This window comes from Argentina anserina, chromosome 7 (genome assembly GCF_933775445.1).
Source record: "Argentina anserina chromosome 7, drPotAnse1.1, whole genome shotgun sequence".
NCBI lineage: Eukaryota > Viridiplantae > Streptophyta > Magnoliopsida > Rosales > Rosaceae > Argentina > Argentina anserina.
Window position 1 is genome coordinate 6365601 of NC_065878.1, and position 27259 is coordinate 6392859.

The window sequence follows — 27259 nt, forward strand, 5'->3', positions numbered from 1 at the left end:
CAGTGATGGAGAGCCTGAAAGTTACAGGGAAGCAAAGATTCATCAAGACCACGACAAATGGAGGCTAGCCATGGAGTCTGAGATGGAGTCTTTATTAAAGAACATCACCTATGAGTTGGTGAAGCTTCCTAAATGCCGAAAAGCACTCAAGAACAAGTGGGTGTTCAAGTTAAAGCGAGATGAGAATGAGAAATTGACAAAGTTCAAGGCTCGCTTAGTTGTCAAAGGATTCAGCCAGAAAGAAGGAATTGATTTTGATGAGTTTTCTCACCTGTTGTCAAGATGACTTCGATTAGAGTCATTTTAGGCATGGCTGTGAGCATGGATTTAGATGTGGAGCAGATGGACGTGAAGACTGCATTTCTTCATGGTGATTTAGATGAAGAAATATATATGAAGCAACCAGAAGGCTTCGAAGTCAATGGAAAGGAGCATATGGTTTGCAAGTTGAAGAAAAGCTTGTATGGATTGAAGCAAGCACCAAGACAATGATATAAGAAGCTTGACTCTTTCATGGTGAGTCATGGGTGCAAGAGAACGTCAGCAGATCCGTGTCTTTATATTCAACAACCCGCTGGAGGTAATTTTATCATCTTACTACTTTATGTAGATGATATGTTAATTGTTGGCAAAGATAATGCTATGATTCAGCAGCTAAAAGCAGATTTATCAAAGTCCTTTGATATGAAGGATTTGAGACCAACAAAACATATTTTGGGCATGGAGATTGCCCGTGATCGTGGGAATAAGAAATTGTGAAGGTATTAGAGCGTTTCCACATTGAGAAGGTATTAGAGCGTTTCCACATGGAGAAAGCGAAACCAGTTGCTACTCCACTTGCTAGTCACATCAAGCTCAGCTTAAAGCAAAGTCCTACGAGTCAGAAGGAGGAGGAAGAAATGACAACAATGCCATATGCCTCAGCAGTAGGGAGTTTGATGTACGCGATGGTTTGTACTAGACCAGACATAACACATGCAGTTGGTGTTGTTAGTAGATTCTTATCTAATCCAGGCAAAGAGCACTGGAATGCTGTCAAGTAGATTCTGAGATACTTGCGAGGAACTTCAAAGATGAGTCTATGCTTTGGAAGTGGCAAGTTTGAACTAGTTGGCTACACATATGTAGATATGACCGGGGATATTGACACGAGAAAGTCCACATCCGGATACCTGATCACGTTTTCAGGGGGAGCTGTCTCGTAGCAATCAAAGCTACAAAAATGTGTTGCTTTCTCAACTACGGAAGCAGAGTATATTGCAGCTACGGAAGCGTGCAAAGATATTTTGTGGTTGAAGAGATTCCTACAAGAATTGGGTCATACACAACAAGAGTTTGTCTTGCATTGTGACAGTCAAAGCGCGATTCACTTGAACAAAAATTCGAGTTTCACTCGAGGTCAAAGCACATTGATGTGAGATATCAGTGGATACGTGATGTGCTGGAAGCTAAGGAAATGTTGCTGAAGAAAACTCATACAGACTAGAACAATTCGGATATGATGACGAAGTCTCTACCGAAGAAGAAGTTCGAGTTCTGTAGAAGCGTGGCTGGAATAGCGCATCCCTCCATCTAAGTCGGGAGGGGGAGATTGATAGGGTCAATCCTTCCTTAATAAAGATGAGAAAACTATGTGATGTTCACATGAGTAAATCAAGCACACATATTGCTTTGGTGACCCATTAATTGATGGAGTTGATTTTGTTGAAACTTGGAGTAACCTTTGTTGAAGGTAAGAAACAAATCTACAACCTTATGGTGGTAGGTGGTTGATTTGTTTGACAAAGAAAGAAAAATGCATTGATGAGCATGCTAACATTGAGCATGAATCAAGGAAGAAGATTAACTTTGTTTCCATGCATGTTACATGCAAATGCATGATGCACAAAGATGTTTGTCAATATAAAGGCATGAGAAGTGGTGCAATAAACATAGAAGAACAATAAGGGAGAGATCATCTTGTGTGTGATCAAAAGTGAGAGATAGAGAGAAAACTCCAAGTAGAGAGTTTTGTGTGTGTAACAAAATAAAGTGTGTGAGTGTATCCTTTTAAGTGTGAGTCTTGAAGTAGTGTTTCTCTCGGTGTAACCTTTCTTCGTATAGTGGAGGTTTTTTATTGTTGTTACCCGTGGACGTATGCACTTTGCCGAACCACGTTAAATCCCGGTGTTCTCTATCATTTTTATTTTCCGCTTGTGATTGTGAGTTATTTCGATTTTCATTTTACTGTTCATTCTTCCGCATTCCCCAACAAAGAACAACTGCTCCTCCATTCCTCGTTTTCCCTTGGCCGCATCTAATTTAAGTTATGTATATAATCTGAGTGCTACATACCCTTACCGGCGGATAGCAAATTCAGATTCAGTAATTCTATTATTGAAATGTGCAAATCCACTAAATGATTTTCGATATGTGAACACTGCTCCCCAGATTCAGGTTTCTTTGGACTTGGTTGTGCGGTGTTCACAAGTAAGTACTGTCATTTTTCCCAATGTATTTACAGTGAACTCACCAAACTTTATCCCCACTCTCCCACTAATCTGTGTGTCTAATTTATGGAAAAGAAATCCATACATGGTTGTCTGACTTGTGTCTTATCTATATGGCATTTACAAGGCAAGAACCTAAGTAATGGCATGGAGACAATATGTAGGATTATTTTTGGTGCAACTAAACCCCACTCTAATTTTTTTTGGCCGTTTATCTATTTTACGAGATTATTGCCGTTGCTGGTGTTGTGGTGGTAAAATTTATATTTGGAGCTCCATTTGTTATTGTTAATATGTTAGGTTTATAACAATTATGTCGCAAAGGTAGTTACGTCATTTTATATATTCAGCCCTATATGTAATTGTTGTAATCTCATTCTCACCAAGATAACCACAATGTAGTCTTAAAATCTTGTTTGCTTTTTTTCCTTTGAGTTTTCTGCATTTCATTTCAATAATCCATGAATCCTATCATGGTATCAGAGCCCATGGCCACGATCTGTGACCTTGTGGCGTTTGAGATAGTAGTATTTGCTTCCGCAATTTTACATCGTTGTTTTCCAATTTCAATCATCTCAGATCTTCCCCAATTTCGAACCCTAGGCTTCGATTCTCAAATTCGAGTTTATATCTGGTTTTGTTTGAGAAGGTTTTTAGTGGCCGGCGATCCTATTCTTCCTCCTCCGCTTCTAAGTTCGTCGAAGCATCGTCATCCTATAACTATGGGCTCCTTTCCCGATCTGGTTTCTCCATCACCAATGTGTCATCTTCGTCGTCGCCACCCTGGTCTCTTGGTGTGACATCGGAGGGGGTGGTGTCTTTGGTCTCCTCTGGTTTGCTCATACTCGTCCTCCAAACGCAGTCGTTTCTCTATTTCAGAGACCCTGGTAATTTCTTTCAGATTGAGCATTGCTATTACTCAGATCATGGAGTTTATGCCTATAATACAATTGTTCTTCCCTATCTCGTCAGTTGTCCATCTTTTTTTTCTTTATATCAGAATTTGTGTCTGTCGTCAGATAAAAAAATCGACGAAGCAGTTTATGATTCCTTTATTTTTGGTCTGGTGAGTTGGGTGCAAGACTTGGATTCTTGAATGGATTGTATGGCTCTGTGTGTGGTATATGTCCAGCTTTGGGAGATGATTTCATGTGCTCGATCATTGATAACTTGCTGCTGGTTGTATGGTTTATGGAATATTACTTTCTTGTTAGTATTGGTTGGGTGGTGTGGACCTTGGGAGCTACCTATCAGTTCGTAATATATTTGCTTGGGCATTCAGGAATTGCATACAATACTCTCATGGCTTGGGCCAAGTTCTATTATGTCTTTTAAATACAAAGTAAAAAGGAGAAAGTATATATGAAGGCTCAATGTTATATTGGTTCCTTGTTGCTGAGGTCTACCAAGTTATTGCCCTATGTCTTGAGGTTGCTGCTATTGTTTCCTGCTATTCATTAATGTTGTTGGGGTTGCTGATATAAATTGGATTATTGGTAGAAGCTTATGTGTCACAAGTTTGCAGAAGAATAGACTTGGTTATGCAGTACGCAACGGCTATTTTCTATATCTTCAGTTTACAACTTAACACAGATTTTCAGATACAAGTGTCTAAATTTCAGTTTCCAAATATCCAGTCTTTCATTGGTTTGTTTTCTGCCATGCTGCTGCCATGGTCATTCTTCATTATGCTGCTCTAACGCAACCAACTCATTCATGTCTCATTGCCAAGTGTGCTCATCTTGATTCTAGCTTGGATGTTGGGTTTTCGAATTGGGAATGTATCTTGTATGTTTGGCTATTATTGTGGTAATTTGATCCAACCATAATGCTTGTTCCTAGCATATGGTTGAGGGAGGGTGTTAATATGTTAGGTTTATAACAACTATGTCGTAAGGGTAGTTACGTCATTTCATATATTCAGCCCTATATGTAATTGTTGTAACCTCATTCTCCAATTAACTAAGATAACCACAATGTAGTCTTAAAATCTTCTTTGCGTTTTTTCCTCTGAGTTTTCTGCATTTCAATTCAATAATCCATGAATCCTATCAGTTATCGCACTAGTTATATATAAGTGGAGAAGAAGGCATTGGTCAACCTACGGCACTATAGAAGATTTTCTGCATACTGACAATTTCATGCCTATAAGGTACTCCTACTCCAACATTAAGAAAATGTCTAATGGATTCAAAGATATGTCGGGGGCAGGGGTTTTTGGTTCTGTGCTTAAATGCAGATTACTATTGGAAGGGATTCATCATGTTAATGTGGTGCAGCTTGTTGGTTACTGTGTCGAGGGTAAAAAGCGGGCTTTGGTCTATGATTTCATTCCGAATGGATCTCTTGATAAATTTATTTACTCTAAAGAAGGATCCACCACTTTAAGTTACAAGAAAATGTATGAGATTGCAGTTGGAGTAGCTCAGGGTATTGATTATTTGCATCAAGGTTGTGAAATGCAAATCCTACATTTTGATATCAAGCCTCACAATATTCTACTTGATGAGAATTTCATCCCAAAGATCTCTGAGTTTGGGCTGGCAAAACTATACCCGGCCAATAACAGCATCATCTCTACAATGGCAGCAAGAGGCACCATGGGATACATGGCTCTGGAGTTGTTTGATAAGAACATTGGTCGTGTTTCATACAAAGCTGATGTTTATAGTTTTGGAATGTTGTTAATGGAAATGGCAAGCAGAAGGGAAAATTTAAATGCACTTGTAGATCACTCCAGCCAAATTTACTTTCCCTCTTGGGTGCATGATCAATACAATGATGGGAAAGACTTGGAGACTGGCGATGCTACAGCAGAGGAGCAGGAATTAATTAAGAAAATCATTATAACTGCATTGTGGTGTATCCAAATGAAACCAAATGATCGACCTTCAATGAAAAGAGTCGTGCAGATGCTTGCAGGTGATGTTGAAGACCTCGAAATACCGCCAAAGCCTTTTCTGTGCCCGCAACAGATGCCTGAATGCCCGCAACAGACGCCTGTCAACAATTTCGTTCCAATATGTTCAAATGTGGAGCTAACATGTACTCTTTCTGGTAGGTGATGAACTGATGATCAAGTACCTAGCTGCTACCTACATCACTTCTTGTAGCTTTTAAAATTTCAGATTAGCTACTATTGCATATTACTGTAGTGATAAAAATGTACCGCGAATGAACTTCAAATAATGTATATTCCAATTACTTTGCTGCCTCATTGCTTCTGTACATGTACGTGTCTTGTGACTATATCCAGATTCCAGAACCAATTATTGAGTTAGGAGTGCAGATATGAGTTAAGCTAGTGATAATCGTGTTAGATAATGATGGACTTTGCAACAGCTCTACCCTAATTTACAAGCTTATGGTTAAACGCTAATGATTCCAGATTGAATATATGATTGTCACAAACCTGCAGGTCAAAGCTTTCAAAGAATGTCTAGATAGCCTAGGCACTTAATACTCTGGTGTCGAAAAACAATGAGCACTTGTCCCGACTGACGACAACCGCAAAAAGAATCTCTCAGCATTTGGAGTCAACATGATATAACAACTTCAAGATATATGTTCCAATCAAGGTATGCATGGGAAAACAGAATTGAAACTTGGAACTAACAAAATAACCAAATATTCTATCCTCACGGTTGAGACAGAGTTGCAAATTAAACAAGAAACGCCTGAACTATATGAATTTGAAAAGAAGAAGCCAACACACTAACCTCATAAATCCTTAGTTTTTCTCACTCGGAATGCTTCTGGTTTCCTTGTCATCTAATGGAAACTAGGGTCTAGGAGGAGCTGAATGTAACTCTACTCCACTATTCCTGCTGAACTATCACAATACTGGGGAATGTAAGAAAGTTCTGCTAAGCAGAGCCTCATTGAGCTGCACCAAGTGTTCCTAGACATGGCTGCGTTGGTTGATGCACAAGGGCAGCAACTGAATGACATCGAGAGCCAAGTCGCGCGTGCGAGCTCGTTTGTCAGGGGAGCAACTGTGCAGCTTGAGGAAGCTAAGCAATATCAGAAGAGCAGCAGGAAATGCATTTGCATTGGTATAGTTATTGCCTTTTGTTCTGTTATCATTCTTCTTTTTCCCATTCTGATTCACTTCAAGAGTTAATGAAGCTCGTTTCTGTCTCAAAATTCTTTGAACAAAGTCCTAATGTATTTGTTTTTCTATGATCTGCCCCATGGAAGAAATAGTGATTCGTACCAGAAAAAAAAAGTTTCTGCTACACTATTAAGCAACCAAGCACAAAGCTGATTGGATTGGTGGTGTTTTCCCCCCATTATCATACAAGAATGTGCTTCTACAAAATATTTCCCAAAATATTTCCCAACCATGACTTCAATATTTTCCAAATATATAAGGAGCAAGTAATTTACAAAAGGATATAACATAAACATTAAAATCAATATAAAGCATCTGTTAGGCATAATCTCTCATGAAGCAACTATACAAATTTCTGACAAAACCTAAACAATGTCTACTAGGGAGTTTACTTATTTCCCCTTTTTACACAACTCAAAACTTGGATGAGTACTAGAAAAGATTGAGTATTATAATTCACCACCATAAGGGAAGAATTCTTCCCTGGCCTCGTAATCTTATTACATCTATTTCAAAAGTGATTCAACATAACAAGATCCTCTTATTATTATTAACCGAACTTAAAACCGCCAATATTTGGCAATCAATGATCACATGTTGACCATGCATCACCAGATTAAATTAAAAGTAGTTTACAGACAATGCCCTTGTTTACAACTTTTACAAAGAAACTCTCAAGTGAGATCATAAAATAAAATTAATTGGTCCACAAGAAAGTACATATTGGTTCAAAAGTTTACGTTTTTCAGGATAAGAGAATACAATTTTCCCTAGTTTAGGCCTATCAACTTCTCTGTCAGGTCGCCAAATGCAGAAACAACTTTTTTCCATGCACCAGTTCCCTTCTTCAAGAGCTCCTGAATTAAAGATACTCAGTCCACGAAAGATCTAAAGACAAGTGATTCTTCATAGTTGTCAGAGTCAATATGTTTCAATTTCGGTCATCACTTACACGAGCAACAAGGTCGGCGTCAACAACAGGAATGTCATGGGCCTAGAAAAGATTTGAGACAGTACTCTTCCCGGAAGAAATCACACCCGTCAGGCCCACTATTCTCATTTTTCTATCAAGAAACGTCAACAAGTAGTGATTAACAAAATTCGTGTTTGATATATTCTAATAAGAAAAATACCGTTTTTCATGTGTCTAAATTTGCTACAGTAAAAAAGCACTTGGACTACAGAGGGCAAGAGTATTTGCCTTCTATTTCATCACCAAATCAAAGCAGCAAAACTTTTGGATCATGATTCATGATTAATAGTCAGTCAAAACGGATCATGGAAAACAATACTGAAGCATATTTTATCTCAATTCTGAAACTTTTCATTGTATGACATTACACTTGTACGTATCTAGTCCTCACAGCTAAACTATGTGGCACACAACCACAAGAGAAACCAAAGTTTTTAAATTATAAACAGTAAGAGGCTAAAATAATTTAGAAAAATCAGAATAAAATGATGCAAATAAGATCTAAAGAAGGAACAACTGTAATGTCTGCATTAAGAAGAAATCCAAAAAAATACCAGCATTACTAAGCTTCCCAAACCAAGCTAGAACCAGAACCCCATGTCCATCACCATCTACAGACTCCTAGAGGTCTTCTGCTTATATTCTTCATCAAAAGTACCTCAAAGGGAAGAAACAACAGCTACCAGCATTTAGGTTACAAAAAAAATAGTTAAGGGATTAAATAAGACAACAAATATTAACTATGATGCGTAAGTTTCACAGGTCATTAGTTGTGAAGGGCCGACGGAAATCACTTAAGAGTTATTGAAACCCATCATATGCCAAGTCCAGTGGCCCAGATAACTGATAAAGTAAGTAGCTTTAAGGGAGTGTGTTCAATTTCAAATGATTGTTTGAATTCTTATAATCTTTGGAGTTTTACTGAATGCAGAATCCATGAATTATTTAAACTCTATATGGATTTAAGAAGATTCTATTGTATTGTATTTGGAAGATTTTAATAGATTTTACGATGGTATGTTGACAAGATTTACTAGTTACTTACATCCTTATTAATTTTATACATACATGTTAAGCAATAATAAACATCCCTATGTATTATTAGGGATTAATATCTCATTTTTACATAATCCTAAAATCACATGAGTTTGATTCAATTCTATAAACTTCCATAAACATCGATAAAACTAAAGTACAAGATCAATATCACAAAGGTACAACTATCTTGAATGAGGATCAAAGATATGATAACAATTTTATAAACTTTCACCCAATTAACATTCAATAGTATTCTAAAATCTGAAATTTGATTGTTATACAATTAATTTTTTTAGCAAAACAACTATTAGTACAATTATAAAAACAACCATCATTTCTTTTTTGCTTACAACAATTATACCAAATCATAAGAAAAACCCAGAAAATTAATTTGAGCAATTAAAATAAAACACATGATTAAGAACATACAAACTTTCGATCTTATTGAGAGAGAGAGAGAGAGAGAGAGAGAGAGAGAGAGAGAACATATCAAATTCTCATGTCTAAATGCTTGATTTCTAACAAGCATGATATAGTGTAAAAATACTTCAAAATCCAACAAAATCAACTAATAAATGAAATCATTCAAAATCAATCTATTTTTGAATACCACTAGAATTTATAGAAGTTTTTGAAATCTTAATTGAATACCTTGAGATTTCAATGGATTGTTTAAAATCTTAATTGAATACCAAAAGATTTCAAAAGATTCTTAAAATACAAGAAAATCATATAGAATCCTAGTTGAATACACCCCCCTTATTTTGAAAACCCAAGGTAATATAATCCTAACATCAATATTACTAGAGAGTTGTCCGCGCTTTGCTGTGGTTTCAATAAATTTTTAGGTGGTATTATTATGTCACAATACAATATGTTAGCTAAAACATTAGAAAGAGAGGGAAAGTCCTAACAAAAAAGAGGGCATACAGTCAGTAATGCTCAGATATATATGCACAAAAATAAAAGTAGGTGATCTTAATTATGTAATTCCGAAGGTAGCTAGTCTGATATGGCTTCAGTGTCTTTACAGCCCTGGAATTGCCTCTATATAAACACAAAGGCGTTATCTTGTTACATGAGTTAGCTGCTCCAATTTCTTCTAGAGTCTGCCCAAAAAGTTGCTTTGTCCACTTTGCTTCAAATGATTTCACATATACTAATAGCTGAGATTCAGCAAAGAAGATGAAAACATATTAGCTAATCTCTAGTAAGTCATTGCATTAAAACAAAAGTAATCAAAGAAACAAAGCAGGTAACAACATTGAAAGCTTGCAAAGGACCACAAGAGTAAAAGAGGATGTATGTGCTATGAAGTATCCCAGTGGAGTGGATCAAGTTATGGACTGATGGCTGCTAAATTCACTAGTTTTTGTGGTAAAAACATCATGTGTTTACAGAAGATTAAAAAATAGAAGATTATGTCCCTATCTGAAGCAATAACATTATGTGTCACAACTATATTACAGAGTAGTAGTTGACTTCATTACAGAGTAGTACTTCAATTAGTAAAATCTTAAAAATGAAAAATAAATGGAAATTATAATTCATATGAACATAAGATGAAAATGAAGCTCAAGTGATCGAAAATAACTATTTACCTAATATAGTATCAGACTTGCACCTACATGCATGTTGCAACTTCTTTATCTCCCTCTCTGCCTCTTTTTTCAAATATTCTGGTATTCCAGTGTGTAGATGAACTGTCCAAATGGGAAGAGCCCGCACCAAATAAGAGCAAATTCTTAACTTTGAAAACCATCATACAATATCCCATAATCAATAATTTTCTCTGTCCACTGAATTAAAATAATCACTTGATCTGGTGCATTAAATTTTTTTTTTCTATTGTGTTCTTTTCGGTAATTTGGTGCATTATACATCTTTAAAGGTTCCAAATAAAACCAATTTGGACAGATAGAAAAAACGCTCTAAGTGTCAATAATGCAGCTTACCCGAAGATGATGTTTTCAAAGTAGAAATTGTAGGCGTCAATCGAATTATTTTTGTCATAGCTGATATGAGTGACATGAATATGTGTAATCATGAATCTGTTCAGCCCATTAAGTTGCTACTGAGACCATTTATCATAATGATAGAAGTAAAAAATTCTAAGAAAATTTGATTATGTGATAGTGTAAAATAATATGTGAAATACTTGAAGCAATATTTTTGCAAAGTTAAAGAGCTGTACTTCTGGTGATAGAAAATCTAATGAAATGAAACTGAATAAAACCAATCAAAGAGGGATATAATGGCACAGCTAGACTGAGTTATTTTCTATATCTCTACTGTTATTCTAATAGTTTAGTTTCATATATACATAATATGCATCTTCATAATTCATATGTGCTCTGTGTATATCTATACCATATAAGAACAACAAACATCCTAGGCCATAAGAGAGAACAATAAGATACCTGAACAAAAGCCATGTAGAAGAGATCTCCAGGCTTCAGTAACAGCTAATGTGAACTGTAACATAGAAGGTATTGGGTTCAGAAATTACTCTAAATGTAAGTCTGACTCCTTTTTCACTGCTAGAGATGTATCTTCAGTTGGTCTCTATGATTTCATTACTAATGTGAATGGACTTCTGCTTTGGTGACAATAATCATATGCTTGTCACTTAGTGGTCTAGTGACTATGCTCTAATTACAAAGACCAAGAGGTCCCAAATATGACTCGCATCAACAGCATAAAACGAACAACAATGATAAAACATAAAGATAAGTTCCACATTAAGCCTAATTTTAAAACATATTTCAACAACAGTACCTGTGGTTATGATAGTGATGCTTTCAGTGCAAGGATCTATGGATAAAATCTTCAACCATATAAAATGATCTATTCCACAGACACTTCCTCTCCTCATTATATATGTACACACACATAATCTAATCCAGGTCTGCTGATTTTAATTTACCTGATTCAATTAAATTTTATTACTATTTCGATCCAAAAGGTAAAGAAGAAACTAAAGGTTAAAACCACAAACCAACAAAATTCATGCAGAGATGACAACACAGATAAATAACGACTTAACAGAGGCAAATGAAAGTAAGAGGAAAGATTACCAAAAGGAACAAACAGTGCATTATCCAAATCGAATCCAAACCAAACGCAGATAACTCTGCCCAACAATTCAACCACAGTAGGCAACTTCTGCGTTAAAAACAAAAAAACCATTCACACCTCTTCCAAATTCCAATTACATCCAATTAATTGCAGATATAAGAAACACAGGATCGAAATTCAAATCCATTTAAAGAGAAAAATAAATAAATTATCAATTGGCCCGATATTATTTACCTTCAAAAGCTGCCCTTCTCGCTCCCCCCTCTATCGCTCTGGCTGTTTTCGTTTTAGTAGATAGAAGAGCTCTCCAGTAGAGAACAGTAAGAAACAGACCCATTACACTGGTAGAAGATCTGGTTAATAAGTATTGATTTTGGCTAGATCGCTAAGAAAGAAATCCAGATCGGTACAGAAGGTTTAGGATCAAACGAAAAAAAATCAGACGCGTAGTGCTCATCACCGTCTTTTATACCTAGTCGAATGGCAGGACCGCAAATAACAGAAAATGGAGGGCACAACAGTAATTTCGCGCGGGATTAACTACAGTGCGTGGAACAGTGACTCAAAAATAATATATATCGAAATTTGGATAAAAGAAATTATAAAAATAAAATAAAAAACCAGAGAGAAAAGGCTATTCAAATATTAGAATAGGCTTTAAACCTTGCAATACTCAATATTTTATAACAGCGAATTCCAGGCAGGAACTAGGGGAAGTGGAACAGATAAGCAAACAATAAAAGAAATAAACAGAAATATAATTGACTTACCAATTATAAGACTGATCCTCAGCAACACCGTATGAAGAGAAACCAATGAAGATGATAGTAGAAAAGGTTGCAAATATATTTAAATTTATAGCACAATTATAGCTGTAGAGTTGAATGTACAAGAATAATCATAGTCAGAACTGAACTGCCATTGGTAATACTTCAATGTTTGAATGATTTCTATAGTCTGAAATACTTCTGCATCCCAGACTGTAATCATATCTTAATATCAAACCCCATTCAGAATATGCATCCAAAATTTATGGCAAAACAGCACTTTTATGGAATAATACATAAGGTACCATAATTATCAAATAACGAACATGTACAGATAACAATAAAAAAAACCCCTCTGTTTATTTGTAAGTAGAGAAATTACAGTGTTTAGTTGCATTGAATGGATAAAGTAGCCTAAGAGCTCTATTCGAAATATCAGTGATATCGCCGATATATCGCTGATATTTCGAATCCGATACGATAAGAGCATATCGGTCAACGCAAAAATGATGGTCAACAGTCAAATATCGGTCAAACTTTGATTTTTTAATTACTTTTTCAATTTTTGTTTAATTTTTTAATATTTATTTCCTCTTTTAAAAAAAACTTATATATTGTTTCATTTTTTTCATATATATTTTTAATTTATATATATTTTAAATATATATGATGAATTTCAAAAAACATGAAATCTACGAAACAACTCCCCAATATTAGTGTCATAATCATGGAGTACAAAAAACAACGTATACAATGTTCATTACATGCTTCTCAAAAGTAATCTTGGGCTAATCACTAATCTAACCATACATCCTTAGATCATACATGTTATACTTAGCCAAACTTAGATGTAAGGAAACAAGATTGCATAACAACTCAAAACAAGAGTTTGCAATGAAAATCATATTCTCGGGTAGAATGACATTCACTCACTTAAATATTCATAACTTCTTCACAATACGTATCAGTGAACCGTAAAATGTTCTGGAAAGTAGATACATGTGGCTTTCCAATGACATAAAGTTCACAACCTAATTCGACCGGAGCAGTTCACAATGCTCTGTCAAAGTTGACTGACTTGCAAATTTTCGGACACAACTGTCCTACTTTGCTAAAATGGCAATAACTCACTCAATACGATAACTATGAATAAATTGTTAGTGTCCTGGAAAGTAGACACATAGACCTTTCCAACGGTACCAAATTCACTATATTGCATCAAGTGAGCGGTTATGTAAGTCTTGTTGAAGTTAACCTACGAAACTGGACAGATTTTGATTTATCACATTCGATGTATCTTTCATAAAGGAATGAGAGAATGGACCAATGAATGACTGATTTTGGTCCGAGACGGAATCATACATATCCTCTACGCTACCAGTGTCAACAACAACACTAACGCGTACGCTAGTATGTATGAGTTGCTGGCGGCGTTGGTGTGGGGAGAAATGTATTGATTCGCTAAATGTAGAACTAGACCCATGTCAAAAGAACAATTCAAGTCTAATGATGATGCATATGCGCATAGTTAATCACATCATAATGAAAGCAATAGTTTCCTAACAACAATAACATATATGAATCTATAGCTCATTAAATCTCTTCATCATCTATACTTAGACAGAATAGAGAATCAAGAATTAGCTTTCATATGAACACATATGGGTATAAGTTCTTGCAACCGATTGTACTATGTTCTCTTGAACGTCGCAATCTGACTACATAAGCTCTCCGTGGTCTAGAGGCATTTAATTGAGAAATTTAAGGTCATTCGAGCACTTTCATATATGTGTCAAGATCCCTTTATAGATATGCAATGACCACTATCACATGCTGCAAATCAGTTTTCATGGACACTACTACTAATCAAGTAGGAGAAAGTAATTATGTCTGTAACGAGATAATATAACTCATCGTAGTCAATACTAGGATAATGAGACAATCTTTGCGCCATAAGTCCTGCAAATATTGCATGACTTTATCTTTCTATTACACTTACGAACAATGACTAACATAACAAGTCTAGTTCAGCCTGTATTGATCCTTTCCACTTCGGTCAAGCTGCTCATCGTTGATATTTTACAATGGAATAAGAACATAAGTGAATACATCATCAACATGAGAGATCAATCCATTAAACACACGTGCACGCTTATACGATCAATTGAGAGATTTCTTTTATTCTCGAACATCAACAAAATGAGTTTGTAGCGTCCCATAAAAACTTAGTTGATAGACATGTTCAGAGAATATCTCTTGATGATGGGCGAAATACTTGTGCCTACGCACCTCGCTTCTTTCTGGTTTTTGATTCCAGAGAATAATGGTCTCCCCCTCATCTAGGTAGGAGCCAAGACCGAAGCTATGACCCTTACTAGTCCATCTTTACGTTTGCTGCCCTTGTTTTGTAGTGTAATACCATGGGCGTCGACAACACCACAACGTACAATGGTGTCATCGTCGGCTTCCTTCCCACTGTTAGGGAAGGTGCCAACGGTGCTAGGACTAGGTCATATGAAATTCTCCCATATTTCGGGAGTTCCAATCTTACCGGCACATCACAATATTTATGTGCGATCTCGTCACTTTCGCAATATCGGTAAAGTCATTGAGCATCAAATCTTTGACTTTCTGGAGGACGATAATGCGTTGCACTTCTTGCTTACTTAGAGTAGGCGGGGTCTTAATGAGACAGAGTGTCACACCACGTCAATTCTTAGTGTTAAAACCAGAATGGAAGCATTCCATATCTCCCCCTAACGACAGGAAGTATGTCTCATCAAAGTGACCGTCTATGGATATCGCAAGATAGAGATCCATGGTTATAGATTGGAAATAGCTGACAAGTGTTGATGATTCCTAACCAACCATATTACTTGAGATACTAAAATGGAGGCACATAAACAACTCACCAAATATGCGTTAGTGAAAAGAATGTTGGGACCGTATCTAATAACCATATGGTACGCATTAAATGTTTGGTGAGTTGTGGGTCTGAAACTAATAAGTGACGCTGCATGCAACATTACATATCTCCATGCAAAGACGGTAGGTTAGTACCCATAACCAAGTCCGAGCTCTGATAGATCGTGTAATGATTGAACATGAGGAACAATATGTTCAATGACAATCCCAGTAGATGCAAAACAAAATCATCAAAAGTCGTGGATGTGAACTCTCAAACGGTATCCAATCGAATAGATTTGAGAGGATTGGAAGGGTGGTGAGCCCTTAATATGATCATTGCTAAAAACTTAACAAATGTAGCATTCCTTGTGGAAAGCAAAACGACGTTTGACCAACGCGTCGTAGCATCAACCAATACCATGAAATACTTAGAAGGTCTGTATTCCTGGTTGAATAAGTCCACAAATGGCATCTTAAATGCGTTGTAAGAATGCAATATACTCAATTAGAGTCTTCACATGAGAAGATTGACAGTAAAAGTCATCAATTAAGCAGGTTTTGTCAAGAGGCCATGCAGGGGAGCCTGCGAGGCAGCTTCAGGGGCTGCAGGGTCTGCGGGGTTGCATGGCTGAAGGGGATATGGGGCTGCATGGCCGTGCAAGGCAGTGCAGGGCAGCAAAACCGTGCAAGGCAGCTGCAGGGTCTGCTACGGGAGTAGCTGCGGGGCAGCAGAGCCATGCAAGGCAGCTACGGAGCAGTAGGGTTGCGTGTAACCAATGTCTGAATTTCTGACAAAGATATTCCTCTCCATTCTCAACATAAGTATGCAGATGAAAATTATTGGCATCTATGGCTTTTAAAACTTAGCAAGGCACGAAGATATATAACACGAGATCCGTAAAACAACTACTTGTCCCGTAGAACAGTGTGGGTGGTTACGCAATCAGCAAGACCCTCGACTTCGCCGCGGGACATCATCAAAATTAAGAGTGTCAGTGACACATGGAACAATTCCAAGTAATATCCCGTAGGACATTGTCAGAAAGAGGATTGAAAACAAATTGTACAATCCTATCGAATGTATCATATGACAATAGAACTACATTCTTTAACGTAAGAGTTAGAAAAACATGGTATTAGAGCAGTTAAATACAAAATAGAGAGGGTGGTAAAAACCATCCAATTGGTGCGGGTGGTCACCAATAATAAAATAGTTTGAGCTATGAAACGACTTGGAGAAAACCGAAAAAGATAATCGGAAAACATGTCCAAATAACTCAAAACCGAATAAAACGTTGGCGGAAAAATGCTCCAACAAAGAATGTTGGAAATATGCAAGAAAAACAACGAGAAAACGACGAAGAATTGTCTAAAAACTCGCTAGAAAACCAGTGGCGCCGGTGACCGGAAAATCTGCTGCCGCCGGCCAGAATCTGGCCGACTAGGGGGCGGACATCATATCCGACAGAAATCGCCGTCAGGAACCGAGTAGTGCTGCCAGAAACGACGGAAATAGGCCGGAAGGCGGCAAAAAGGCCAGAAACATCGGTAAAATGTTCCGGAAACGTGTCGGAAACACCATAGATCATAACAATTGCAAATTTTGACATTCCGAGGTTCATTTTTCAAATGTTAAGTGCCAAATTCACAATGTAGTACTATTGGGGTCCCATGTAACCCAAAAACGACCAATTTAAGAACTGCATGCAGTTGCATGCGTTGACCATTCATGCTAAGTTTAAGGCAAATAAAATTCTCACGAGATCATCTTGTAAACAAGGAATTCGAGAAATTTTATTAAATATGACAATCTTTAATACAATATAAACAAGCTTTGAATTCCAATAGATGACTTAAGCTAAAGTCGAGCAAGAAACATGAAAATGTCAATGTCATACTTGAAAAATAGTAAGCAGAAAACATAGTCAAAATAGATTGACTAAGCAAAAGTCTGTAGCAATAAAATCTTGCATATTGAATCGGGCGGAGCCTTAGCCTAAGGCTAAAAAATTTGCTTACTTGAGAATGGAAGAATGTTACGTTTCCATCGCCAAAATTCCCTCAATATACATAGATAGAGGTGTCAAAAATGGCATGTGTTGCTTGGATATGGAGCATGAATGAAGGTCAACTCTGGTAATACAACGTCATAGACGATTATTGAATCACTTTAAGTGTGTTCCATAGAATTTGCTATTTTGGGATCTTTTATCAACAAATAGTATTGCTTTAGAGTAGTGAATTTCAACTCAAATAAATGAGTACATAGACCTTGAGATTATCGTTTATAGACATGAAGTTAAGATCTCAAACATTTAAATAGCAGTCGCGATGGCGACGCATCTACAAGAGATGAGGGTTGTACAGGTTTCGAATGATCGAAACTATTCGAGTATGTAACCGGAATTAGAAGAGTTGTGATGTATATGGTCACAAAATAATCGATGCAAATCAGTGATTCTCATAATCGCACCCAAAACAGCGGTGCACTCAGGCGACCACACAAAATCGATTTCTTCCCTTTAAATAATAACGTGACTCCCCCAGGACTATCACACGAAAAACGTCAACCAAGAAGGGAATTGTATCCTTCTTTGGTCTTATCAACATTATAAGAAAGGCCGGAAAATAGATATGAAGAAGGCTAATAGCGCCCGATAATTTATATATATTCAAAAGCAGCAACTTTAAGAAAAGCTTACTTGTTTGTCTGCAAATCGACCGCATTAAAATGAGATAATCTTCAAATATCTCATGTAGAAGAGCTGCTTGATGAATTCCTTTTTGATCTTCATCCGATGACATAAACATCTTGTGAGGATACGATCGAAATCACATGTAGATGAAAAAAGTATCATCCATCTCGGCATGAATGTCATTGATCGGCTCGATTACTTGACATCAATATTTAACCATATAAGCATTGTTAGTATTATAAAGTAAGAGGGTATCGTTCACAAACCGGGGATCCGGCACAGCATAGAATCACAAACATTTAACAACGAATTCATAAAGAGATATAAATAATTGAGATATAGGTTCGGCATTCAAAGATAAAAAAAGAAAATAAAACCTAAACTAATATATACATGTGATCAACCAACCAACACACAATACATTACCAAAACAAAACAAACAAAGCTAATGAAAATCAGATTCTAGTCCTCCTTTAAGAGTCATGCCGAGACAAGTCAAGAACAATTAAGGTTGGATCATGCAATTAGGGTCCTAAGCAGTAACCTAAACACATAAACACTTAATACATTCGACTCTTTCCAAGCGGTCTTAATCGAAATATAACATACTCATCCTACTATGTAATTCCAACGCCATGCATATTGAATTTATTAAGCATGTCACCCACTTAACCAACAATCATGCAATTCCGAAAACCACATAGAAAAGATGAACATATTAATAGCATAAGTCTTTAATCTAACAACCTATATATCATGCTACAAGCGTATACATGACACATAGATACTTTCGAAGTCACACAAGAATAGATCACGGCATAAACCGAAATTCATAGAATTAAAAACCTAAAATCGCAACTTTATATAATTTGAAACAAGTAACTATCTCATAGACAAAATCGAAACAAGTTTATAATATCCAAATCGCATACACAACCAAGAACAAGAAAAACCAAAAACCGAAATAAACATAGAGAGAATCATGGTTACACTTTATCAATCAAGTGATCCTACAAGGTGTAGCCGTGGCTTTCTAAGGGGATGGAACTTCTTCACAAGCGTGCTTCAAAGCTAAGGATGATGATGAAGAATGGTGGAATTGGTTTTAAGATTTCTTGGAAGAGTGTTGATAGGAGCACAAAGTGTGACGTTCTTAATGTGTTTATGCCCTATACTTACTATTTGTTACCTCTTATATAGTATATTTTAGTTTCTTTTGTATGAATAAGTGTCTAGGTAGAGTTTATATCAATTATGAATGAATTGATGATGAAATCGTGCCAAGTGTTAATAATCCTTGTTGAGATATGATTCCTTGTTCGAGTAGGATTCATCCTTTCATATTTCTTTATTTCTAACGTACTTATTCTTATTAGGAAATACAAATCCATGTTGGAGAATGAAAGCAATCCTAGTTCCACAAGGAAAGAGAAGAAGATATGCACTTAAAAGCCCAATCCATGCAAGAATCAAAATGCTGTCAAGATTCGTAGTCCAACTTCGACGGGCTTCCCTGAATAGCTCCGATCGAGTTAGAAGACATACCTTATATGGATAGAAAGCTGTGTGAGTCTAGTAGGATTTAGAATCAAATCAATATCTTATTCTTACTGGGAGATATGACCGAATCATTACTCGGAGGTCCAGTGAGCTCGGCGGAACTATCTCAGCCATTAAATTGCTTTTGATCCAAGGGCTATGAGGGAAACTTGAGGCCTTGTTTCTCCTGAATATAGAACACAAATATGTATCAAAATCTCCAGAAATCCCTGCACCAAAGAATGTCAAAGAATGCATGCAGCAAATTAAATGAGAAGAGGCAAGAAAGTCAAAGAAGGCATGCAGCAAATTTAATGAGGAGAGGTAAGAAAAGTCAAACATGGCTGCAACAATTAAGACTTTTGCTGCCTCCCTAATTCAAAGGAAGAAATTTGTGCAAAAGAAATCAGCATTAAAGGAGGAAGAAGATCTGCAATCCTTATAGAAATCAGAATTCTGGCAGTGTAGATCATCCAACTTTGACGGGCTCCCCTGGACAGCTCAAAATGATTGAGAAAATGCATGATATATGGATGAAAAGCCACAGAAGTCTAGTTGAAATTGCCAGTTGGAATCATCTCAATATCTATTTTCTAGAGAACGTTATGGCCACAACAAGGGACAAATGTCAGATCTGCCGAATCTAGGAAACCTCAACCAATTTGGTTTCAACTTTGTGGACTTTGTAGCCATCCTCACCTAGGTTTCTTCCTCTATATATAGCACCTCATTTATACATAAAATCATCATCAACCTTGTGCACATACTAGCCAAAGCTCTACCGAATTGCATACTCACCCATCCAAGAAATTCTAAAACCGATTCCACCATTCTCCACCAATCTTTAGCCTTCAAGCACGCTTGTGAATAGGTTCCATCCCTTGGAAAGCCACGGCTACACCTTGTGAGATCGCTTGATTGATAAAGTGTAACCATGATTCTCTCTATGTTTATTTCGGTTTTTGGTTTTTCTTGTTCTTGGTTGTGTATGTGTTTTGGTCATTGTAAACTTGTTTCGATTTTGTCTATGAGATAGTTACTTGTTTCAAATTATATAAAGTTTTGATTTTAGGTTTGTAGGTCTATGATTTTAGTTTATGCCGTGACATGTCTTTGTGTGATTTCGAGAGTATCTATGTGTTATGTATACGCTTGTAGCATGATATTTAGGTTGTTGGATTTATGACTTGTGCTATGAATATGTTTATCTTTTCTATGTGATTTTCGGAATTGCATGATCGTTGCTTAAGTAGGTGACATGCTTAAGGAATTCAATATGCGTGGCTTTGAAGTTGCATGGTAGGATAAATATGTTAGATTTCGAATAGAACCGCTTGGAATGAATCGAATATGTTAAGTGTCTATGTGTTTAGGTTACTGCTTAGGACCCTAATTGCATGATCCAACCTTAGTTATTCATGATAATGTCTCGGCATGGCTCTTAAAGGAGGACTAGAATCTGATTTTCGTTAGCTTTGTATGATTTGTTTTGGTAATGTATTTTGTGTTGATTGGTTGATCACATGTATATATTAGTTTAGGTTTTATTTTCTGTTTTTATCTTTCAACCTGATCCTATATATCAAACTCTTTTAAACTCGTATGAATTCGTTGTTAAATGTTTGTGATTCTATGCCCTGGTTGCATCCCCGGTTTGTGAACGATACCCTCTTGCTTTATACTACTAACGATGCTTACAGGGTTAATATTGATCTCGAGTAATCGAACCGATGAGGTGTGTATGAAATTCGGTAGAGCTTTGGCTAGTATGTGCATGAGGTTGATGATGCTTGAATGGTGAGGCCGTGCCTCTATATATATGAGTCACAAAAGCCTTCATGTCATCCCAATTAGGAGATAGAATTGGATTGAGAAGTTGAAATCTTCTTTGATATGGATTTTGATTCATGTACTCCAAATCCAACATGATGTAGAAAACCAAATCCAATTGGAAAACATATAGGCTGCACGACATCTCTCCTTCATCAACTAGTAATGGCAAGGTCGGCCTCTTCTCTCCTTATCTAACTCGGACATGACTTCCTTGTCTCATTAGAAATGCATCACGACATCACTACTCCTTGTCCAAATATGATTTGTCTTTCCTGAAAAGAAATCGACGATTAAGGAATATAAAAGAATGAAAATAGGAAAGTAGAATCCTAGTCGAGTAAGGAATCCTAGCTCAATAAGGATTTCTAACACTTAACACAATTTCATCATCAAATTATCCCAATTCCACATAGCTCTACTGAAATACACAAAAATGACAAATATGAACCTAAAACAACTAAATAAGAAGTAACAAAGCAAAATAATATGGCATATATACATTAAGAACGTCACACTTTGTGATCCTATCAGTCATCACCATAGTACGACGAGTGATCACTTTTCCTATGCAAGCACATGAAACATAGTTAGAAAACTAAAATGTGCAAATAAATGATTAAAGAAACAAATAGGAAAAGAAAAGGAGAGAGAAAATAGTTAAAAAGCCAAATAGACTTATTGGGCTCAGTAGAGTCTGAGGCCTAAAGGGAGCTGGGCTGATATCTTCTGGCCGGTCAGGCTCGAGAGAACTGGGTCGGGTTCTGAATCTGCAGAATCGGGTCCGACGCTGAGCTTGATTGACAACGAGGAAGGAGGGGGCGGCAAGCATGGCGGCTACTGGGTCGGAGGCGGTCAATCTGAACCTCAGAATATCGTCGACAAAACTGCGCGGCGCTAAGTTGAGCAAAGCTAGACAAGAAGGCGGCGTCTGGCTGGTGCACGCTGGGAGGGTAGTCGAGATGGTGCGGGCCGACGTTGGTCTACAACGCAGCAGATTGGTCGGGAAGGAAGGCTTTTGGGTGCCCATATCAAATTTCTAGGTGCCCATATCAATTTCAACGTCTGGTTTTTTTCTTTTTCCGACAACAATTGGTTAGAATAGCTTCGAATTTTCCGGCGATACCAAAAAGAAAGGATGTCGGAGGCAAAGAAACTAGGGCTAAGGGTTGAAAAGTTTTTCTAGTGGTGGCCTCGTCGGTCAGACACTTTATAATAAAGTGTATGATAACGTATTCAAGGAGGAACGAAATGAGAATAATAACAATGTAAAAGAACATAACGTAACACTTTATTGATTGATAATGAGGCCTATATATAGGTATTACATACGGAGTATCCCGATGAATCAGGGATTTATATCTATTACATAAAACATAATCTACTCCAATAAGGAAACCTAAATAGGCTAAGACACAACAATGGTAAAATAATAATTCTCCTGAAACATGTATATATATATATATATAATCTAAATAAATCACATATTATCTACAATATAGATAGTAATGAGTGCAGCGATGTTCCATATTTCACATCATTCTGGGCGGTGAAGAGCAGTGGAGGCCGTGCTATGCGGCTGCATCATTCTGGGTTTAGGGAAGCTTCTCTTGGTCGGGTCTGGGCTGGGCTTTTGGGCTTGGATATGGGCTGGGCTTTTGGGCTTGGATCTGGGCTCAGGCTGAGTAATGTTTTCTAGTGATTCGCTTCGGCCTATACCCAAGCTCTTTTTTTTTTCGTTTTGCTTGATTTATGTTTGTAAACTCTAGTTTCATGAGAGCCATTTGTTCTGCAACACACTAGGTGATCCTATTATGCGGTTTAGTGCAAGTTCCTTCAATAGGGCAACACTTAGGGATAGTTTTGAATTTTGTTGGTTTATTAAAATATATATAATATAATCTGAATAAATCACATATTATCTACAATATAGATAGTAATAAGTGCAGCGATGTTCCTTATTTTCTCATGTCATTTTCACAAGCTGCAATAAGTGCAGCTAGTGATGTTCCTCTTCTTAACTCTGTTGAAAAATTTAATTTTCATAGCCCTTCCCTCGCCCACTTTATTTGAAAACAGTTATGGAAATTTCAAGCTACTTGTCCTCTATTGCTCTCAATGGGACACCGAATGCATATAACTCAAATGTTTAGAAAGCTCCCCGTTGCATGACTTTGATCTTGTAGTTCAAGTCTTCGTCGAATTGAGTGTGCTATCTTACGTAATTCACAATCCCAATCAAGCTCAGGTCCCCCCTACGTAATTGACACATTTATCAATGAGAGAGTGTGAGCCCTTTCAAGTCCAGCTAGTCTCTGCATTCTGTATAGTTTTTTTTTTTGATGAATCTGCATTCTGTATAGTTGGAAATGATCATTGCACTAGGTAGCATATTGAAGCAGACACATGTCGTAAAGTTATTTTGGAAGAAACTATCTAAAATACAAACTCATATAGCTCTAGTCTGACAAACTGCCTTTCTGACCGGTACACTAAACCTAGTTATGTTCGTCTTCACTCGAGTGGGATTAATTATTTGGTAGATCTAACTATTGCGGGATTTTTGCCCGTTCAGTTTATTTTGTCCACCTACTTGCGAGAGGTAAATTGTCAAATTATGCCTTTTTACTTATGATGGAATTTGTAGCCACTTTTCTGCCTGTAATTTTCCAAGCAAAAAGCCTCTAGCTCAAAATAGTATAATTTTTAGGTAGGGTTCACTAAAGACATGCACATTTTATAGTTGTGCCAAAAAAAACTCACAGTCGACGTTAACTATTGAGGTTTGTGAAACTCATTACGAGGTAAAGGATAAAAGATGAGTTAGCATAGGTTGATCAAAGGGAAAGCATATATATACTAGAATGCAAAAATATGGGTGAGACTGCACTAAAAAGTATATGCATTGTATTGTTAATCGATCACCATGGAGCAAAATTGATCACCAACTAAGGTTTCACTAGAAAATTGAGTCTACAAAGTAAACGTTGCTTCTTGAATAATACGTAGGGTGCATTAATCACTACTACACACATATACATCAAAAGGCTTTGAATTCTATGGCGTTTTTCAATGCTATTGAGTAACGTCATAAAAACCGACGCCATCCCTTTTGGAAGCAATTTAATGGTTTCAAACGCCATAAAATCTATTATCATAGCGTTTGAAATACGCCATTGTATTAAGTTTAATGACATGCATGTACCAAACGCCATACAATGCCATCAAATAAATTTCTGTGACATTTACAGAACTCCCTTAAATTTCGGAAGTACATAGGCATTTACAAACGCCATAAACATATATTTTTAAAATAAAAATCAAAATTTATTGGTGTTTTCTTAAAAGAAAAAAAAACACCATTAAATCTACTTTCAATGACTTAAAAAAAAATGCCATGCCTAAAATGTCATTGATGGCTCTATGTGTAGTAGTAGATTAACAAGTTACAAGATATGAAACAATTAAAAATTGCTTAGCAGGTTTGTATCAATCTCCGAGTAGTCTTCGACGTCAATGAGTGGGATATGATTCTTAGTATACTTTTCTGATCGAAAAAGACTTAATTGAAAGGTTGAAACCTTACTCAGAGAAACGTCTTGCATGAATCAGTCAATAATTCACTAGAGTACTAGTATTGAAAAATATTTGAGGATTGAGATTGATACGAACATGACCGAGCAAAATTTCATTGACTGCTAATTCACCGGAATTTCCACAACTTATAATGAAATTCCAAGCAACTGCAAGCTACTTGTCATGATGAATGCCTCTCAAGGACTAAAAATATCGAGCTTCGAGGAAATTTAGCCAATATTTTAATAGAAATTTAGCCCTTTTCAAAAACAAAAATTCGACAGATCATGATTTAATGCATACTTAATACATTTTTTTAAATGAATATTTAATACATTTTAATTTGATTTTTTTAAATGGGGAATTTTAAAGTTTTTGTTTTTGTTTTTGTTTTTTTAAGTTGGCGCGAGATGGTATGCATAGTTTTGCAGTTAAAGTCTTCGTCAATCTGTAATTAATAGTAGAGTGGCTAACGTCGTTCGGTTCATGTGCTTAATTGATCGAGAGAGCGTTTGCCCTGCAAGTTTATCTAGTCTCTACATGTTAACGTTGTGATTATACTGATGTGATACAATGTATTCTTTGCAGATGCAGTACGCCGTACTCCTTGTCTCTTTCCTGTCACAAATGGCACAAGTCGTCAAAGTAGAGGCCACAGTGGCGTGGTCTTCAACTCTCCGACGCTCAAGTCAGACTGAATGTAATTTATGCAGAGTAACAGTAGAGGGTATCGTGTACCTACCTTATGAGGTCAAGGGTTTAACCTTTTATTGTTGAGTTGAGGTAGATAATTCACTTATCTTCCGGTGTGGGACGATGTCAGATTAAGGTGTTCTCTGGAGTTTTCTTTGGGATGCGCGTGAGGGCGTGTCCGTAGTTGGTTTGGGCCGCGGGGAGGCCCATTGCATAGCTAGTGCGGCTGACTCACTGTTAGTATTGCGAGATTGGGCTATTTATTAGCCTTAATGCGCTGATAGTTGTGCTGATTATGGCGGGCATAAGCCTATGCCAACAAGTCCCCCCAAGTTCCCAGTCTAGGGAGGTAATTTCTTGACTGGGGAGTTAATATTTAAGCATTTCGCCATAATCAGCGGTGGGTCCCACAGACCCTCTCAGAGTCCTCCCACTCCCCGGTTAAGGAATGCTGAGTTGGTGATGGTGTAATGGGCTGTGTCGAGCGTCTTTGGGTGTTGGTTGGTCTCAGTGCTTCCGTCATAGCGTAGTAAATTCTTACGACATTTGATCGCTATGTTTGAGCAGTGCGTCTGTCATAGCGTAGCAAATTCTTACGCGTAGGACGTCTTTCCATCGATGTCTTTGAGCGTAGTGCGTCTGTCATAGCGTGGGAAATTCTTACGCGTAGGACGTCTTTCCATCGCTGTCTTTGAGCGTAGTGCGTCCGTCATAGCGTAGTACATTCTTACGCGTAGGACGTCTTTTATCGCTATCTTTGAGCGTAGTGCGTCCGGCATAGCGTAGTACATTTTTACGCGTATGACGTCTTTTATCGCTATCTTTGAGCGTAGTCCGTCCGTCATAGCGTAGTAAATTTTTACGCGTAGGACGTCTTTTATCGCTATCTTTGAGTGTAGTGTGTCCGTCATAGCGTAGTACATTCTTACGTATATGACGTCTTTTATCGCTATCTATGAGCGTAGTGCGTCCGTCATAGCGTAGTACATTCTTACGCGTAGGACGTCTTTTATCTCTATCTTTGAGCGTAGTGCGTCCGTCATAACGTAGTACATTCTTACGCGTAGGACGTCTTATATCACTATCTTTGAGCGTGGTGACGTGGGCTAAGAGCAGCGCAATTCGCGCTGTGGGCAGCACGTGTCGTGCATGCATTGGGCGGACGTGCCGTGGACAATTCAATTTCGTGGGCGGTGACGTTATCCGAGGAGACAATTATTGTATGCAGTTAATGCGTGTGTAACCGATTCGTGGGCGGTGACGTTATCCGTGGGCAGTAACTCATGCCACGTGGCAGGATCTGGAGTGATGTCTTTTGGGTCGACGGCTAGGATGTGAGTAACGGTTTTCTGTATCTGACGGTTAAGGAGCGTTTTTGAGAAATCAAAGGGCGAGATGTGGTATGAGGTTTACTATAAAAGGGTGAAAGGGATAGGAGGGTTGTCATTATCGACAGTTCCAAGTTTTTGAATTCTGAAAACTCTCTCGTTCCCTCCTTTGCTTTCTCTCCTGTTCTTCAAGCTCGGACGGAAGCTTATTGGGATCTTTGTGTAAATCGG

The 27259-nt window shown here is 37.2% G+C and overlaps 1 protein-coding gene and 1 long non-coding RNA gene across 5 annotated transcripts in view; one reads left to right on the forward strand and one right to left on the reverse strand.

Moving 5' to 3' along the window:
• LOC126802145 (rust resistance kinase Lr10-like) overlaps window positions 1-27259 on the forward strand; it is a 116781-nt gene that overhangs the window by 9023 nt on the left and 80499 nt on the right. The window lies entirely within an intron of this gene.
• LOC126802157 (uncharacterized) lies at window positions 7125-12115 on the reverse strand. Of its 4 annotated transcripts, none has more exons than XR_007672906.1 (8): window positions 11927-12115; window positions 11692-11776; window positions 11393-11540; window positions 11035-11089; window positions 10216-10317; window positions 8131-9780; window positions 7556-7667; window positions 7125-7460 (listed from the first exon to the last, which is right to left on the reverse strand). It is a non-coding gene; the product is annotated as an uncharacterized LOC126802157 (long non-coding RNA). The 4 variants fall into 4 exon arrangements; XR_007672905.1 differs by having other exon boundaries at window positions 11692-11779; XR_007672908.1 differs by lacking the exon at window positions 11393-11540.